At 44.1% G+C, this 20,358-nt stretch overlaps 4 non-coding genes across 4 annotated transcripts; all 4 read right to left on the bottom strand.

Annotated features, from left to right (window-relative positions):
- Nucleotides 1-1,078: 1,078 nt before the first annotated feature.
- TRNAQ-UUG (transfer RNA glutamine (anticodon UUG)) lies at nt 1,079-1,150 on the bottom strand. Its single transcript has one exon. It is a non-coding gene; the product is annotated as a tRNA-Gln (tRNA).
- A 661-nt stretch (nt 1,151-1,811) lies between these two features.
- On the bottom strand, nt 1,812-1,893 carry TRNAS-AGA (transfer RNA serine (anticodon AGA)). Its single transcript has one exon. It is a non-coding gene; the product is annotated as a tRNA-Ser (tRNA).
- Nucleotides 1,894-2,842: 949 nt separating this feature from the next.
- TRNAQ-UUG (transfer RNA glutamine (anticodon UUG)) lies at nt 2,843-2,914 on the bottom strand. The gene has a single exon. It is a non-coding gene; the product is annotated as a tRNA-Gln (tRNA).
- Nucleotides 2,915-3,576: 662 nt separating this feature from the next.
- TRNAS-AGA (transfer RNA serine (anticodon AGA)) lies at nt 3,577-3,658 on the bottom strand. The gene has a single exon. It is a non-coding gene; the product is annotated as a tRNA-Ser (tRNA).
- Nucleotides 3,659-20,358: the final 16,700 nt, after the last annotated feature.

Raw genomic sequence — 20,358 nt, 5'->3', positions numbered from 1 at the left:
CCCGCACAGGGGTCGGATCGGGTTTCATGAAACCCAACTTAGCCAAAAGTCGGCGACTTTTGAAAATGAACGACCCGTTTCGCTCAACCCTAGTCCATCGCCTTAATCACTCGGCCACGACTACTCAGACATTGACCATTGATGAGTTTCACACACCTTTTCTTATAGTACCATGATCAAGAGCAGTGATTATCCCTTTGGAAAACATCTCAGAAAATAGAAACAAAATTCCAGGTACTAGTAAAATATAAAAATCTGATTTAAAGTCATCATCAATGGGAATCATGTACAGTTTAAGACTTTTACCTCTTTATAAGGCGGATTTTCAGTGGGTCCACTCCAAAATCATCCTGAAAATTACTCTGAAAATGCTGAAAACACTGAACAAATTAGTTTCCACGTAAAAAAGACTTGCTGTTCATATGATCAGGCTTTTGGGTGTCTTTTAACCACATCAAGTTTCCAAAAATGCCAAGCGGTTAACTAAAATAAGCATATCATTCTTCAGGTGTTTTTCATTTCGAATAGCTCCATACTTATAATACAATTTAATGGCAAGGTTAGAAAAACTCCTTCAAGGTTCCTGAGTGACTTTTAGTGCGTTTTGTGAGCTACAAAGAAGCGCCACAAAAATAGACTCAAAAGGTTCCCAAAATAATTTTATAAAAATAGCACCAAAAATGTTTGCAAACTGCTTTAGGAAATTCTGAAAAACAAAAGAAAAGATGATTCAGGAAGAAAACGCCAACAACTCCTGAAGCCATTTCAGCTTAAAATCCTTGTCAGTTTAATACACCTGGAAAAAGTGTTATGTGAACATTGACATAAATCATAGGGTATGGTTGCTTTGTGTGACACAATTCGTAAGAGTGTTGTATCTTAAAGTCAATTTTAAGTTTCGGTAATCCTGCTTCATAGGTGAATTTGGCCATACAACTCAAAGTGATCACTCCATGGATGTTTGGAACATTCAAATCTTTTTTTGGCATGTTGATTTTAACTCTCTTTTTATGTTAAAACTTGGGTACAGGAGAAAGTGTAAGCGGAAAAACTGAAACATATGTACAAAGAGCTGCCCAGGTTCCACTGAGATTTGAACTCAGATCGCTGGATTCAAAGTCCAGAGTGCTAACCATTACACCATGGAACCACATGAGAAAACACCTGGCTGCAGTTTTTGTGCTAAAAAGCACATTTGAACTCATGAATGAAGGTGAATACAGGCTCTAAAGCTGTAGTGCAAATCTACAATTAATACACAATGGTAAATTAATATCTCCTAAACTTTTATTCCACAAGTGTGCCAAGGGTTCCATGATATCTCAACAAGGACAGTTTTAAATGTTGATGAAAAGTGGCTAGTAAATAGAGTGCTGGATCTGTTACTTGGAAACAGGGTAAGAAAAAAAATAATTGCAAAACTTATACTGTTAGAAAGCTGTTCATCCAGAAGTGGCTAAAAAATTTTTCATTGTGTGGTAAAAAGTTTATTCCAATAGATAATTCAAGGTTGTTGCAAATCAAAGTGCATGTCTCAGTACACCTGCCACAGCGGTGGTCTGTGACTGCTAGACAAAAGAGGGAGAAGCACCACTTACCTGGTGGCACTCATGGCGCTTCTTTTAATTAGTGGCTTGACGCACGTGGGATGCAGCGTCAGATCAGCTTATAGAAAATACATCCAAAAATCAAGTCAGTCTGGTTCTAGAAACCCTGTCTAAAGTTTGCATATCACCTTCATGTGTGATAAACCAGGACACACGCAAATTTATCTTCTCAGGTAATCAGACAAAAAACTATGTGAACATATTCGTAGTCGGCAGGATTTGAACCTGTGCGGGGAAACCCCAATGGATTTCTAGTCCATCGCCTTAACCACTCGGCCACGACTACTCAGACATTGACCATTGATGAGTTTCACACACCTTTTCTTATAGCACCATGATCAAGAGCAGTGATTTTTGGAAAACATCTCAGAAAATAGAAACAAAATTCCAGGTACCAGTAAAATATAAAAATCTGATTTAAAGTCATCATCAATGGGAATCATGTATAGTTTAAGACTTTTACCTCTTTATAAGGCGGATTTTCAGTGGGTCCACTCCAAAATCATCCTGAAAATTACTCTGAAAATGCTGAAAAAACTGAACAAATTAATTTCAACGTAAAAAAGACTTGCTGTTCATATGATCAGGCTTTTGGGTGTCTTTTAACCACATCAAGTTTCCAAAAATGCCAAGCGGTTAACTAAAATAAGCATATCATTCTTCAGGTGTTTTTCATTTCGAATAGCTCCATACTTATAATACAATTTAATGGCAAGGTTAGAAATACTCCTTCAAGGTTCCTGAGTGACTTTTAGTGCGTTTTGTGAGCTACAAAGAAGCGCCACAAAAATAGACTCAAAAGATTCCCAAAATTATTTTAAAATACCACCAAAAATGTTTGCAAACTGCTTTCGGAAATTCTGAAAAACAAAAGAAAAGATGATTCAGGAAGTAAACGCCAACAATTCCTGAAGCCATTTCAGCTTAAAATCCTTGTCAGTTTAATACACCTGGAAAAAGTGTTATGTGAACATTGACATAAATCATAGGGTATGGTTGCTTTGTGTGACACAATTGGTAAGAGTGTTGTATCTTAAAGTCAATTTTAAGTTTCGGTAATCCTGCTTCATAGGTGGATTTGGCCATACAACTCAAAGTGATCACTCCATGGATGTTTGGAACATTCAAATCTTTTTTTGGCATGTTGATTTTAACTCTCTTTTTATGTTAAAACTTGGGCACAGGAGAACTCAGTGTAAGCGGAAAAACTGAAACATATGTACAAAGAGCTGCCCAGGTTCCACTGAGATTTGAACTCAGATCGCTGGATTCAAAGTCCAGAGTGCTAACCATTACACCATGGAACCACACAAAAATCACAACCTGGATGCAGTTTTTGTGCTAAAAAGCACATTTGAACTCATAAATGAAGGTGAATACAGGCTTTAAAGCTGTAGTGCAAATCTACAATTGATACACAATGGTAAATTAATATCTCCTAAACTTTTATTGCACAAGTGTGCCAAGGGTTCCATGATATCTCAACAAGGACAGTTTTAAATGTTGATGAAAAGTGGCTAGTAAATAGAGTGCTGGATCTGTTACTTGGAAAAAGGGTAAGAAAAAAATAATTGCAAAACTTATACTGTCAGAAAGCTGTTCATCCAGAAGTGGCTACAAATTTTTCATTGTGTGGTAAAAAGTTTCATCCAAGAGATAATTCAAGGTTGTTGCAAATCAAAGTGCATGTCCCAGTACATCTGCCACAGCAGTGGTCTGTGACTGCTAGACAAAAGAGGGAGAAGCACCACTTACCTGGTGGCACTCATGGCGCTTCTTTTAATTAGTGGCTTGACGCACGTGGGATGCAGCGTCAGATCGGCTTATAGAAAATACATCCAAAAATCAAAGTCAGTCTTGTTCTAGAAACCCAGTCTAAAGTTTGCATATCACCTTCATGTGTGATAAACCAGTACACATGCAAATTTATCTTCTCAGGTAATCAGACCAAAAACTTTAGGAACATATTCGTAGTCGGCAGTATTTGAACCTGCGCGGGGAAACCACAATGGATTTCTAGTCCATCGCCTTAACCACTCGGCCACGACTACTCAGACATTGACCATTGATGAGTTTCACACACCTTTTCTTATAGCACCATGATCAAGAGCAGTGATTATTCCTTTGCAAAACATCTCAGAAAATAGAAACAAAATTCCAGGTACCAGTAAAATATAAAAATCTGATTTAAAGTCATCATCAATGGGAATCATGTACAGTTTAAGACTTTTACCTCTTTATAAGGCGGATTTTTAGTGGGTCCACTCCAAAATCATCCTGAAAATTACTCTGAAAATGCTGAAAACACTGAACAAATTAATTTCCACGTAAAAAAGACTTGCTGTTCATATGATCAAGATTTTGGGTGTCTTTTAACCACATCAAGTTTCCAAAAATGCCAAGCGGTTAACTAAAATAAGCATATCATTCTTCAGGTGTTTTTCATTTCGAATAGCTCCATACTTATAATACAATTTAATGGCAAGGTTAGAAAAACTCCTTCAAGGTTCCTGAGTGACTTTTAGTGCGTTTTGGGAGCTACAAAGAAGCGCCACAAAAATAGACTCAAAAGATTCCCAAAATAATTTTACAAAAATACCACCAAAAATGTTTGCAAACTGCTTTAGGAAATTCTGAAAAACAAAAGAAAAGATGATTCAGGAAGAAAACGCCAACAATTCCTGAAGCCATTTCAGCTGAAAATCCTTGTCAGTTTAATACACCTGGAAAAAGCTAAAATAAGCATATCATTCTTCAGGTGTTTTTCATTTCGAATAGCTCCATACTTATAATACAATTCAATAGAAAGGTTAGAAAAACTCCTTCAAGGTTCCTGAGTGACTTTTGGTGCGTTTTGTAAGCTACAAAGAAAAGTTACAAAAACAAACTCAAAAGATGCCCAGAATAATTTTCTAAAAACACCACCAAAAATGTTTACAAACCGCTTTACAAAATTCTGAAAAACACAAGAAAAGATGATTCAGGAAGAAAACGCCAACAATTCCTGAAGCCATTTCAGCTTCAAATCCTTGTCAGTTTCATACACCTGGAAAAAGTGTTATGTGAACATTGACATAAATCATAGGGTATGGTTGCTTTGTGTGACACAATTCGTAAGAGTGTTGTATGTTAAAGTCAATTTTAAGTTTCGGTAATCCTGCTTCATAGGTGGATTTGGCCGTAGAACTGAAAGTGATCACTCCATGGATTCTTGGAACATTCAAATCTTTTTTTAGCAAGTTGGTTTTAACTTTCTCTTTTTATGTTACACCTTGCAGTAGTCAAGGCAAGAGATGGGAGGACAGTTCAAGGTAGACGTGTTGTTCCAGTAGCTTGGAGGCATAGGGTAGAAGTGATATAGGGCGATAGCTAGATACAGAGGATGGGTAAAGAGAGGACCTTTTGAGGATAGATGTGATGGAAGCATGTTTAAAGCTTGAGGGGAAAACACCAGTTGTTAGTGATAGGTTGAAGAGATGGGTTAGGGTTGGGATGAAGACTATGGTGAGGTTTGACATGAAGTGGGATGGGATCGGGTCAAGTGCACAGGTGGTGAGATGTGATCTTGAGAGTATAGTGGAGAGTCTATCTTCTGTAATGGTGGAGAAGTTGGTTTTGGAAGTGGACGGCTGGGAAGTCAGGAGGAAGGGCTCTGGGGGTTGTTGACCAAAACTGTCTCTGATGTTATCAATCTTCTGCTTGAAAAATGAGGCAAAGTCTTCAGCTGAGATGAGTGGGGAGGGAGGAGGTGCTGGGGGACGGAGGAGAGAATTGAAGGTGTTGAATAACTGCTTAGGGTTGTGAGACAGGGAAGATATGAAAGATGAGAAGTAGGTTTGTTTAGCTGTGGTGAGTGTGGTCTTGAAAGTAGTGAGGGACTGTTTGAATGTGATGAAGTGCGCGTTGGAGTGGGATCTTTTCCATCTGCGCTCAGCAGCCCTGGAAGCTCGCCTCAGTTCTTTGGTCAGGCTGGTGTGCCAGGGCTGTCTGTTGATTTTGCGAGCTTTGGTATGTGTAAGTGGGGCAGCAGATTCCAAAGCTACAGTTATTGTGGTGTTATATAGAGCGGCAGCGTCATCCGCAATGTGGAAGGAACTTATTTCTGTGAGAGGGAGGAGGGATTCAGAGAATGACTGTAGGTCAAGGTGTTTAAGGTTTCTGTGAGGGTGTGAAAGTTTGTGGGGTGGGGATTGTAGACATGGAGTGGAGAGAGAAGAGAATGTGAGAAGGTTGTGGTCAGAGAGAGGAAGAGGTGAGTTACAGAGGTTAGATAGGGAGCTGTTATGATCTGGTGGTTTAGGAGCAACATGGGACGAGCTCTGAAGGAAGTGATACCTGTACTGACCGCAGTCCCTAAGCTCAACACAACACTAGAAGTAGCCTTGGGATGCTCCTGACACTCCCTAGGCACCTTGTCACAGCCTGAGAACTAACTACCCCTAAAGATAGAAACAAGAAAACTATCTTGCCTCAGAGAAAATCCCCAAAGGTTAGATAGCCCCCCACAAGTAATGACTGTGAGTGGAGAGGGAAAAGACATACACAGAATGAAACCAGGATGAGCACAGGAGGCCAGTCTAGCTATATAGATAGGACAGGATGGAATACTGTGCGGTCAGTATAAAACACTACAAAAAATCCACACAGAGTTTACAAAAATCTCCACACCTGACTAAAGGTGTGAAGGGTAAATCTGCTTCCCAGAGCTTCCAGCTACACAGAATTAATTCATACTGACAAGCTGGACAAACAAAGAAAGCACAGAACGGATAAGTCCACAACCTGTGGACAGAAAAGAGCAAGCAAGGACTTAGCTTTGCTGAACTGGTCAGGATAACAGGGAAATCCAAAGAGATGTGAATCCAACCAGGAACCATTGACAAGTGGCACAAGCTGAAGGAAAGAGCCAGGCTAAATGACCGAGCAGAATAGACAATCAGTGGAAGCAGCTGCTGACTGCTAAATCCAAGGAGCAGCCATTCCATTTAAAGCCACCGGAGGGAGCCCAAGAGCAGAACTCACAAAAGTGCCACTTACAACCACCGGAGGGAGCCCAAGAGCGGAATTCATAACAGTACCCCCCCTTGAGGAGGGGTCACCGAACCCTCACCAGAGCCCCCAGGCCGATCAGGATGAGCCAAGTGAAAAGCACGAACCAAATCGGTGGCATGGACATCAGAGGCAACAACCCAAGAATTATCCTCCTGGCCATAACCCTTCCACTTGACAAGATACTGAAGCCTCCGCCTCGAAAAACGAGAATCCAAAATTTTCTCAACCTCATATTCCAACTCTCCCTCAACCAACACCGGGGCAGGAGGATCAACTGAGGGAACAACGGGCACCACATATCTCCGCAACAAAGATCTATGGAAAAAATTATGAATGGTAAAAGAGGCTGGAAGAGCCAAACGAAAAGACACCGGATTGATAATCTCAGAAATCTTATAAGGACCAATAAACCGAGGCTTAAACTTAGGGGAAGAAACCTTCATAGGAACATGACGAGAAGACAACCAAACCAAATCACCCACACGAAGCCGGGGACCAACACACCGACGGCGGTTAGCAAAACGTTGAGCCCTTTCCTGAGACAACGTCAAATTGTCCACCACATGAGTCCAAATCTGCTGCAGCCTGTCCACCACAGAATCCACACCAGGACAATCAGAAGGCTCAACCTGCCCAGAAGAACAACGAGGATGAAAACCAAAATTACAAAAGAAAGGTGAAACCAAAGTAGCCGAACTAGCCTGATTATTAAGGGCAAACTCGGCCAACGGCAAGAAAGACACCCAATCATCCTGATCAGCAGACACAAAGCATCTCAAATAGGTCTCCAAGGTCTGATTAGTTCGCTCAGTTTGGCCATTAGTCTGAGGATGAAACACCGAAGAAAAAGACAAATCAATGCCCATCCTAGCACAAAAGGCCCGCCAAAACCTAGAGACAAACTTAGAACCTCTGTCAGACACAATATTCTCCGGAATGCTATGCAAACGAACCACATGCTGAAAAAACAATGGAACCAAATCTGAGGAGGAAGGCAACTTAGGCAAAGGTACAAGATGGACCATTTTAAAGAACCGGTCACAAACAACCCAGATAACAGACATCTTCTGGGAAACAGGAAGATCCGAAATAAAATCCATGGAAATATGCGTCCAGGGCTTCTCAGGGACTAGCAAAAGCAAAAGCAACCCACTAGCGCGGGAACAGCAAGGCTTGGCCCGGGCGCAAATCCCACAGGACTGCACAAAAGCACGCACATCGCGCGACAAGGAAGGCCACCAAAAGGACCTAGCAACCAAATCTCTGGTACCAAAAATCCCAGGATGACCAGCCAACACTGAACAATGAACCTCAGAAATCACCTTACTTGTCCATCCATCAGGAACAAACAGCTTCCCCACTGGACAGTGGTCAGGCCTATCAGCCTGAAATTCCCGAAGCACCCGCCGCAAATCAGGGGAGATGGCAGAAAGAATCACCCCTTCCTTAAGAATGCCAACCGGCTCAAGGACTGCAGGAGAATCAGGCGAAAAATTCCTAGAGAGGGCATCAGCCTTAACATTCTTAGATCCCGGAAGATACGAGACCACAAAATCAAAATGGGAGAAAAACAGGGACCATCGAGCCTGTCTAGGATTTAGCCGCTTGGCCGACTCGAGGTAAATCAGATTCTTATGATCAGTCAAGACTACAACGTGGTGCTTAGCTCCCTCAAGCCAATGTTGCCACTCCTCAAACGCCCACTTCATAGCCAACAACTCCCGATTGCCGACATCATAATTGCGTTCCGCAGGCGAAAACTTTCTGGAAAAAAAAGCACACGGTTTCATCAAAGAACCACCAGAATCTCTCTGAGACAAAATGGCCCCTGCCCCAATCTCAGAAGCATCAACCTCAACCTGAAAAGGAAGAGAAACATCCGGCTGACGCAACACAGGGGCAGAAGTAAATCGGCGTTTAACCTCGCGAAAGGCCTCAGCCACAGAGGACCAATTCGTCACATCAGCGCCTTTCTTCGTCAAATCAGTAAGGGGCTTCACAATGGAAAAGTTGGCAATGAAACGGCGATAGAAATTAGCAAAGCCCAACAATTTTTGAAGGCTCTTCACAGATGTGGGTTGAATCCAGTCATGAATAGCTTGGACCTTAACAGGATCCATTTCCATAGACGAGGGAGAAAAAATAAAACCCAAAAAAGAGACCTTCTGACCACTTAAACCCCTTCACAAATAAATCATTATCACGAAGGATCTGGAACACCATCCTGACCTGCTTCACATGAGACTCCCAATCATCGGAAAAAATCAAAATATCATCCAAATATACAACAATGAATTTATCAAGATAATTGCGGAAAATATCATGCATGAAGGATTGGAACACAGATGGAGCATTAGAGAGCCCGAATGGCATCACAAAGTATTCAAAATGGCCTTCGGGCGTATTAAATGCAGTTTTCCATTTGTCACCCTGTTTAATACGGACAAGATTATATGCCCCTCGGAGGTCAATCTTAGTAAACCAACTAGCCCCCTTAATCTGAGCAAACAAATAAGAAAGCAAAGGCAAGGGGTATTGGAATTTGACCGTGATCTTATTAAGAAGGACGATAATCTATACAGGGTCTCAAGGAGCCATCCTTCTTAGCAACAAAAAAGAAACCCGCTCCCAATGGTGACGAAGACGGCCGAATATGCCCTTTCTCCAAAGATTCATTAACATAGCTCCGCATGGCGACATGCTCTGGCACAGACAGATTGAAAAGTCGGCCCTTAGAGAACTTACAACCAGGAATCAAGTTAATAGCACAATCACAGTCCCTATGTGGAGGAAGGGAACTGGACTTGGCCACGTATCTCCGCAATAACGACCTATGGAACACATTATGGATGGCAAAAGAAGCTGGAAGGGCCAAATGAAATGACACAGGATTGAGAACTTCAGAAATCTTATACGGACCAATGAAATGAGGCTTAAACTTAGGAGAGGAAACCTTCATAGGAACATGACAAGATGACAACCAAACCAAATCCCCAACACGAAGTTGGGGACCAACACAGCACCGGCGGTTAGCGAAATGTTGAGCCTTCTCCTGGGACAATGTCAAATTGTCCACCACATGAGTCCAAATCTGCTGCAACCTGTCCACCACCGTATCCACTCCAGGACAGTCCGAAGGCTCAACCTGCCCTGAAGAGAAAGAAGGATGGAAACCAGAATTACAGAAAAAAGGCGAAACCAAAGTAGCCGAGCTGGCCCGATTATTAAGGGCGAACTCAGCCAAAGGCAAGAAGGACACCCAATCATCCTGATCAGCAGAAACAAAGCATCTCAGATATGTCTCCAAAGTCTGATTAGTTCGTTCGGTTTGGCCATTTGTCTGAGGATGGAAAGCCGAAGAAAAAGACAAATCAATGCCCATCTTAGCACAAAAGGACCGCCAAAACCTCGAAACAAACTGGGAACCTCTGTCCGAGACGATGTTCTCCAGAATGCCATGCAAACGAACCACATGCTGGAAAAACAATGGCACCAAATCAGAGGAGGAAGGCAATATAGACAAGGGTACCAAATGGACCATCTTAGAGAAGCGATCACAAACCACCCAAATGACTGACATCCTTTGAGAGACAGGGAGATCTGAAATAAAATCCATGGAAATATGCGTCCAGGGCCTCTTCGGGACCGGCAAGCGTAAAAGCAACCCACTGGCACGAGAACAGCAGGGCTTAGCCCGAGCACAAGTCCCACAGGACTGCAGAAAAGAACGCACATCCCGTGACAAAGAAGGCCACCAAAAGGATCTAGCCACCAAATCTCTGGTACCAAAGATACCAGGATGACACGCCAACACCGAACAATGAACCTCAGAGATAACTCTACTAGTCCATCTATCAGGGACAAACAGTTTCTCCACTGGACAACGGTCAGGTCTATCAGCCTGAAACTTCTGCAGCACACGCCGCAAATCAGGGGAGATGGCAGACAAAATTACCCCCTCTTTGAGAATACCCGCCGGCTCAGGAACACCCGGAGAGTCAGGCACAAAACTCCTTGACAGGGCATCAGCCTTCACATTCTTAGAGCCCGGAAGGTATGAAGCCACAAAATCAAAACGGGAGAAAAACAGCGACCATTGAGCCTGTCTAGGATTCAACCGTTTGGCAGACTTGAGATAAGTCAAATTCTTGTGATCCGTCAAGACCACCACGCGATGCTTGGCTCCTTCAAGCCAATGACGCCACTCCTCGAATGCCCACTTCATGGCCAACAACTCTCGATTGCCAACATCATAATTGCGCTCAGCAGGCGAGAATTTTCTAGAAAAGAAGGCACATGGTTTCATCACCGAGCCATCAGAACTTCTTTGCGACAAAACAACCCCTGCTCCAATCTCAGAAGCATCAACCTCAACTTGAAACGGGAGTGAAACATCTGGCTGGCACAACACAGGGGCAGAAGAAAAACGACACTTCAACTCCTGAAAAGCCTCTACAGCTGCCGAGGACCAATTAACCACATCAGCACCTTTCTTGGTCAAATCAGTCAACGGTTTAGCAACACTAGAAAAATTAGCGATGAAGCGACGGTAAAAAATAGCAAAGCCCAGGAACTTCTGCAGGCTCTTCACAGATGTCGGCTGAGTCCAATCATAAATGGCCTGAACTTTAACAGGGTCCATCTCGATAGTAGAAGGGGAAAAAATGAAACCCAAAAATGAAACCTTCTGAACCCCAAAGAGACATTTCGACCCCTTCACAAACAAGGAATTCGCACAAAGGACCTGGAACACCATTCTGACCTGCTTCACATGAGACTCCCAATCATCCGAAAAGACCAAAATATCATCCAAATATACAATCATGAATCTATCCAGGTACTCTCGGAAGATGTCATGCATAAAGGACTGAAACACAGATGGAGCATTAGAAAGCCCGAATGGCATAACCAGGTACTCAAAATGGCCCTCGGGTGTATTAAATGCTGTTTTCCATTCATCGCCCTGTTTAATTCGCACAAGATTATACGCCCCTCGAAGATCTATCTTGGTGAACTAACTAGCCCCCTTAATCCGAGCAAACAAATCAGACAGCAGCGGCAAAGGGTACTGAAATTTGACTGTGATCTTATTAAGAAGGAGGTAATCAATACAAGGTCTCAAAGAGCCATCCTTCTTGGCCACAAAAAAGAACCCTGCTCCCAACAGTGAGGACGACGGGCGAATATGACCTTTCTCCAAGGATTCCTTTATATAACTCCGCATAGTGGCGTGCTCTGGCACAGATAAATTGAACAGTCGGCCCTTAGGAAACTTACTACTAGGAATCAAATAAATAGCACAATCGCAATCCCTATGAGGATGTAGGGCACCGGATTTGGGCTCTTCAAATACATCCTGGTAATCCGACAAAAACTCAGGGACTTCAGAAGGAGTGGAAGGCGAAATTGACAGCAATGGAACATCACCATGTACCCCTTGACAACCCCAGCAGGACTGTTATGGCTGGCAATCAGGCAACACAGCGTGCAGTAATCAGCGCACATACAGAGATCTGGCAATAACCAAAAACAATAGGACGAGCTCTGAGACGTGGAATCTCTGTAGACTGCAGTACCTGATCTATCCTCACACAACTATAAGCAGCAGTGGATTGCGCCTATCACTACCTATGCAACTCGGCACTGCCTGAGGAGCTGACTAGCCTGAAGATAGAAATACAAGCCTGACTTACCTCAGAGAAATACCCCAAAGGAATAGGCAGCCCCCCACATATAATGACTGTTAGCAAGATGAAAAGACAAACGTAGGAATGAAATAGATTCAGCAAAGTGAGGCCCGATATTCTAGACAGAGCGAGGATAGCAAAGAGAACTATGCAGTCTACAAAAAACCCTAAAACGAAAACCACGCAAAGGGGCAAAAAGACCCACCGTGCCGAACTAACAGCACGGCGGTGCACCCCTTTGCTTCTCAGAGCTTCCAGCAAAAGTTAAAAGCAAGCTGGACAGAAAAAACAGAAAACAAACTAGAAGCACTTATCTAGCAGAGCAGCAGGCCCAAGGAAAGATGCAGTAGCTCAGATCCAACACTGGAACATTGACAAGGAGCAAGGAAGACAGACTCAGGTGGAGCTAAATAGCAAGGCAGCCAACGAGCTCACCAAAACACCTGAGGAAGGAAGCCCAGAGACTGCAATACCACTTGTGACCACAGAAGTGAACTCAGCCACAGAATTCACAACAGTACCCCCCCCTTGAGGAGGGGTCACCGAACCCTCACCAGAACCCCCAGGCCGACCAGGATGAGCCACATGAAAGGCACGAACAAGATCTGGGGCATGGACATCAGAGGCAAAAACCCAGGAATTATCTTCCTGAGCATAACCCTTCCATTTGACCAGATACTGGAGTTTCCGTCTAGAGACACGAGAATCCAAAATCTTCTCCACAATATACTCCAATTCCCCCTCCACCAAAACAGGGGCAGGAGGCTCCACAGATGGAACCATAGGTGCCACGTATCTCCTCAACAACGACCTATGGAATACATTATGTATGGAAAAGGAGTCTGGGAGGGTCAGACGAAAAGACACCGGATTGAGAATCTCAGAAATCCTATACGGACCAATAAAACGAGGTTTAAATTTAGGAGAGGAAACCTTCATAGGTATATGACGAGAAGATAACCAAACCAGATCCCCAACACGAAGTCGGGGTCCCACACGGCGTCTGCGATTAGCGAAAAGCTGAGCCTTCTCCTGGGACAAGGTCAAATTGTCCACTACCTGAGTCCAGATCTGCTGCAACCTGTCCACCACATAATCCACACCAGGACAGTCCGAAGACTCAACCTGTCCTGAAGAGAAACGAGGATGGAACCCAGAATTGCAGAAAAATGGAGAGACCAAGGTAGCCGAGCTGGCCCGATTATTAAGGGCGAACTCAGCCAACGGCAAAAATGACACCCAATCATCCTGGTCAGCGGAAACAAAACATCTCAGATATGTTTCCAAGGTCTGATTGGTTCGTTCGGTCTGGCCATTAGTCTGAGGATGGAAGGCCGAGGAAAAAGATAGGTCAATGCCCATCCTACCACAAAAGGCTCGCCAGAACCTCGAGACAAACTGGGAACCTCTGTCAGAAACAATATTCTCAGGAATGCCATGTAAACGAACCACATGCTGGAAGAACAAAGGCACCAAATCAGAGGAGGAAGGCAATTTAACCAAGGGCACCAGATGGACCATTTTAGAAAAGCGATCACAGACCACCCAAATGACCGACATTTTTTGAGAAACGGGAAGGTCAGAAATGAAATCCATCGAAATATGTGTCCAAGGCCTCTTCGGGACCGGCAAGGGCAAAAGCAACCCACTGGCACGTGAACAGCAGGGCTTAGCCCTAGCACAAATTCCACAGGACTGCACAAAAGCACGCACATCCCGTGACAGAGATGGCCACCAGAAGGATCTAGCAACCAACTCCCTGGTACCAAAGATTCCTGGATGACCGGCCAGCACCGAACAATGAAGTTCAGAGATAACTTTACTAGTCCACCTATCAGGGACGAACAGTTTCTCGGCCGGACAACGATCAGGTTTATTAGCCTGAAATTTCTGCAACACTCTCCGCAAATCAGGGGAGATGGCAGACACAATGACTCCTTCCTTGAGGATACTCGCCGGCTCAGATAACCCCGGAGAGTCGGGCACAAAACTCCTAGACAGAGCATCCGCCTTCACATTTTTAGAGCCCGGAAGGTATGAAATCACAAAATCAAAACGAGCAAAAAATAACGACCAACGGGCCTGTCTAGGATTCAAGCGCTTGGCAGACTCAAGATAAGTAAGGTTCTTATGATCAGTCAAAACCACCACGCGATGCTTAGCACCCTCAAGCCAATGACGCCACTCCTCGAATGCCCACTTCATGGCCAGCAACTCTCGGTTGCCCACATCATAATTACGCTCAGCAGCAGAAAATTTCCTGGAAAAGAAAGCACATGGTTTGAACACTGAGCAACCAGAACCTCTCTGTGACAAAACCGCCCCTGCACCAATCTCAGAAGCATCAACCTCGACCTGGAACGGAAGAGAAACATCAGGTTGACACAACACAGGGGCACAGCAAAAACGACGCTTCAACTCCTGAAAAGCTTCCACGGCAGCAGAAGACCAATTAACCAAATCAGCACCCTTCTTGGTCAAATCGGTCAATGGTCTGGCAATGCTAGAAAAATTACAGATGAAGCGACGATAAAAATTAGCAAAGCCCAGGAATTTCTGCAGACTTTTTAGAGATGTCGGCTGAGTCCAATCCTGGATGGCCTGAACCTTAACCGGATCCATCTCGATAGTAGAAGGGGAAAAGATGAACCCCAAAAATGAAACTTTCTGCACACCGAAGAGACACTTTGATCCCTTCACGAACAAGGAATTAGCACGCAGTACCTGGAAAACCATTCTGACTTGCTTCACATGAGACTCCCAATCATCTGAGAAGATCAAAATGTCATCCAAGTAAACAATCAAGAATTTATCCAGATACTCACGGAAAATGTCATGCATAAAAGACTGAAAAACAGATGGAGCATTGGCAAGTCCGAACGGCATCACCAGATACTCAAAATGACCCTCGGGCGTATTAAATGCCGTTTTCCATTCATCTCCCTGCCTGATTCTCACCAGATTATACGCACCACGAAGATCAATCTTAGTAAACCAACTAGCCCCCTTAATCCGAGCAAACAAGTCAGAAATCAATGGCAAGGGATACTGAAACTTAACAGTGATCTTATTAAGAAGGCGGTAATCAATACACGGTCTTAACGAACCATCCTTCTTGGCTACAAAAAAGAACCCTGCTCCCAATGGTGACGACGATGGGCGAATATGTCCCTTCTCCAGGGACTCCTTCACATAACTGCGCATAGCGGTGTGTTCAGGTACGGACAAATTAAATAAACGACCCTTAGGGAATTTACTACCAGGAATCAAATCGATAGCACAATCACAATTCCTATGCGGAGGTAGGGCATCAGACTTGGACTCTTCAAATACATCCTGAAAGTCCGACAAGAACTCTGGGATGTCAGAAGGAATGGATGACGAAATAGACAAAAATGGAACATCACCATGTACTCCCTGACAACCCCAGCTGGTTACCGACATAGAGTTCCAATCCAATACTGGATTATGGGTTTGTAGCCATGGCAACCCCAACACGACCACATCATGCAAATTATGCAGTACCAAAAAGCGAATAACTTCCTGATGTGCAGGAGCCATGCACATGGTCAGCTGGGCCCAGTACTGAGGCTTATTCTTGGCCAAAGGTGTAGCATCAATTCCTCTCAACGGAATAGGACACCGCAAAGGCTCCAAGAAAAATCCACAACGTTTAGCATAATCCAAATCCATCAGATTCAGGGCAGCGCCTGAATCCACAAACGCCATGACAGAATATGATGACAAAGAGCACATTAAGGTAATGGACAAAAGGAATTTGGACGGTACAGTACCAATAACGGCAGAGCTATCGAACCGCCTAGTGCGTTTAGGACAATTAGAAATAGCATGAGTAGAATCACCACAATAGAAACACAGTCTGTTCAGACGTCTGTGTTCGTGCCGTTCTACTTTAGTCATAGTCCTGTCGCACTGCATAGGCTCAGGCTTACTCTCAGACAATACCGCCAGATGGTGCACAGATTTACGCTCGCGCAAGCGACGACCGATCTGAATGGCCAAGGACATAGACTCATTCAAACCAGCAGGCATAGGAAATCCCACCATTACATCCTTAAGAGCTTCAGAGAGACCCTTTCTGAACAAAGCCGCTAGTGCAGATTCATTCCACAGAGTGAGTACTGACCATTTCCTAAATTTCTAACAATATACTTCTACATCATCCTGACCCTGGCATAAAGCCAGCAGATTTTTCTCAGCTTGATCCACTGAATTAGGCTCATCGTAAAGCAATCCCAGCGCCTGGAAAAATGCATCAACATTACTCAATGCAGAATCTCCTGGTGCAAGAGAAAACGCCCAGTCCTGTGGGTCGCCGCGCAAAAAAGAAATAATAATCAAAACCTGTTGAATAGGATTACCAGAAGAATGAGGTTTCAAGGCCAAAAATAGCTTACAATTATTTCTGAAGCTCAGGAACTTAGTTCTGTCACCAAAAAACAAATCAGGAATCGGAATTCTTGGTTCTAGCATCGATTTCTGATCAATAGTATCTTGAATCTTTTGTACATTTACAACGAGATTATCCATTGAGGAGCACAGAGCCTGAATATCCATGTTCACAGCTGTGTCCTGAAGCACTCTAATGTCTAGGGGAAAAAAAAGACTGAAGACAGAGCTAAGAAAAAAAAATGATGTCAGGATTTCTTTTTTCCCTCTATTGGAAATCATTGAAGGGCTCCTTGTACTGTTATGGCTGGCAATCAGGCAACACAGCGTGCAGTAATCAGCGCACATACAGAGATCTGGCAATAACCAAAAACAATAGGACGAGCTCTGAGACGTGGAATCTCTGTAGACTGCAGTACCTGATCTATCCTCACACAACTATAAGCAGCAGTGGATTGCGCCTATCACTACCTATGCAACTCGGCACTGCCTGAGGAGCTGACTAGCCTGAAGATAGAAATACAAGCCTGACTTACCTCAGAGAAATACCCCAAAGGAATAGGCAGCCCCCCACATATAATGACTGTTAGCAAGATGAAAAGACAAACGTAGGAATGAAATAGATTCAGCAAAGTGAGGCCCGATATTCTAGACAGAGCGAGGATAGCAAAGAGAACTATGCAGTCTACAAAAAACCCTAAAACGAAAACCACGCAAAGGGGCAAAAAGACCCACCGTGCCGAACTAACAGCACGGCGGTGCACCCCTTTGCTTCTCAGAGCTTCCAGCAAAAGTTAAAAGCAAGCTGGACAGAAAAAACAGAAAACAAACTAGAAGCACTTATCTAGCAGAGCAGCAGGCCCAAGGAAAGATGCAGTAGCTCAGATCCAACACTGGAACATTGACAAGGAGCAAGGAAGACAGACTCAGGTGGAGCTAAATAGCAAGGCAGCCAACGAGCTCACCAAAACACCTGAGGAAGGAAGCCCAGAGACTGCAATACCACTTGTGACCACAGAAGTGAACTCAGCCACAGAATTCACAACACAGGACACAGACATAGATTTCCAATCCAATACTGGATTATGGACCTGTAGCCATGGCAACCCCAAAACGACCACATCATGCAGATTATGCAACACCAAAAAGCGAATATCCTCCTGATGTGCAGGAGCCATGCACATGGTCAATTGAGTCCAGTACTGAGGCTTATTCTTGGCCAAAGGCGTAGCATCAATTCCTCTCAATGGAATAGGATACTGCAAGGGCTCCAAGAAAAAACCACAGCGCCTGGCAAACTCCAAGTCCATCAAATTCAGGGCAGCGCCTGAATCCACAAATGCCATAACAGAATAGGACGATATAGAGCAAATCAGAGTAACGGACAATAGAAATTTAGACTGTACCGTACCAATAGTGGCAGACCTAGCGAACCGCTTAGTGCGCTTAGGACAATCGGAGACAGCATGAGTGGAATCACCACAGTAAAAACACAGCCCATTCCGATGTCTGTGTTCTTGCCGTTCAGCTCTGGTCAAAGTCCTATCACATTGCATAGGCTCAGGCCTATGCTCAGAGAATACGGCCAAATGGTTCACAGCTTTGCGCTCACGCAAGCGCCGATCGATCTGAATGGCCAAGGACATAGACTCATTCAGACCAGCAGGCGTGGGAAATCCCACCATGACATCCTTAAGGGCTTCAGAAAGACCCTTTCTGAAAATTGCCGCCAGGGCACACTCATTCCACTGAGTAAGCACAGACTTTCTAAACTTCTGACAGTACACCTCCGCTTCATCCTGACCCTGACACAAAGCCAGCAAGATTTTCTCTGCCTGATCCACTGAATTTGGTTCATCATAAAGCAATCCAAGCGCCAGAAAAAACGCATCTACATCACGCAATGCAGGATCTCCTGGCGCAAGGGAAAATGCCCAGTCTTGAGGGTCACCACGCAACAAAGAAATAATGATTTTTACTTGTTGAACGGGGTCACCAGAGGAGCGGGGTTTCAAAGCTAGAAACAGTTTACAATTATTTTTGAAATTCAGGAATTTAGATCTATCCCCAGAAAACAAATCAGAAATTGGAATTCTAGGCTCTAACATCAGATTCTGAACCACAAAATCTTGAATGTTTTGTACCCTTGCAGTGAGATGATCCACACAAGAGGACAGACCTTGAATGTCCATATCTACACCTGTGTCCTGAACCACCCAGAGGTTAAGGGGAAAAGAAAGACAAAAAACACTGCAGAGAAAAAAAAATGGTCTCAGAACTTCTCTTATCCCTCTATTGAGATGCATTAATACTTTGGGCCAGCTGTACTGTTATGGACCTGGTGGTTAGGAGCACCCGGAACGACCTGATGGTTAAACTCACACAGGACAAGCTCTGGGAAGTGGGAGCTCTGCTGACCGCAACCCCTGATCCTATCACACAACTAGAAATAGCCGTGGAGCGTACCTAACAAGACCTAGACGCCTCTTCACAGCCTAAGAGCTAACTAGCCCTAAAGATAGAAAATAAAGCCTACCTTGCCTCAGAGAAATTCCCCAAAGGAAAAGGCAGCCCCCCACATATATTGACTGTGAGTAAAGATGAAAGTCACAAACACAGAAATGAAACAGGTTTCAGCAAAGGGAGGCCCGACTTACTAAACAGACTGAGGATAGGGAAGGTATCTTTGCGGTCAGCACAAAAACTACAAAAGACCACATAGAGTGTGCAAAAAGACCTCCGCACCAACTCACGGTGCGGAGGTGCCACTCTGCATCCCAGAGCTTCCAGCTAGCAAGGCAAAATCATGATAGCCAACTGGACAAGGAAACAATGAACAAATAATTAACTAGCAGGGACTTAGCTTCTGCTGGAGTAGACAGGTCACCAGAAAGATCCAAGAGCGAACTGAACCAGTACAAGAACATTGACAGCTGGCATGGAGTAACGATCTGAGTGGAGTTAAATAGAACAGCCAGCCAAAGAATAAACTACGTCACCTGTGGAAGGAACCTCAGAAGCAGCAGCTCCACTCACAGCCACCAGAGGGAGTCCATGGACAGAACTCGCCGAAGTACCATTCATGACCACAGGAGGGAGTTCGAAAACAGAATTCACAACAGAATACTGTGCGGTCAGTATAAAACACTACAAAAAATCCACACAGAGTTTACAAAAATCTCCACACCTGACTAAAGGTGTGAAGGGTAAATCTGCTTCCCAGAGCTTCCAGCTACACAGAATTAATTCATACTGTCAAGCTGGACAAACAAAGAAAGCACAGAACAGATAAGTCCACAACCTGTGGACAGAAAAGAGCAAGCAAGGACTTAGCTTTGCTGAACTGGTCAGGATAACAGGGAAATCCAAAGAGATGTGAATCCAACCAGGAACCATTGACAAGTGGCACAAGCTGAAGGAAAGAGCCAGGCTAAATAGCCGAGCAGAATAGACAATCAGTGGAAGCAGCTGCTGACTGCTAAATCCAAGGAGCAGCCATTCCACTTAAATCCACCGGAGGGAGCCCAATAGCAGAACTCACAAAAGTGCCACTTACAACCACCGGAGGGAGCCCAAGAGCGGAATTCACAACAGGGAGCACA

Source organism: Ranitomeya imitator, chromosome 9 (assembly GCF_032444005.1).
Source record: "Ranitomeya imitator isolate aRanImi1 chromosome 9, aRanImi1.pri, whole genome shotgun sequence".
Classification (NCBI taxonomy): Eukaryota; Metazoa; Chordata; class Amphibia; order Anura; family Dendrobatidae; genus Ranitomeya; species Ranitomeya imitator.
This window is presented reverse-complemented; position numbering and strand designations above follow the sequence as displayed.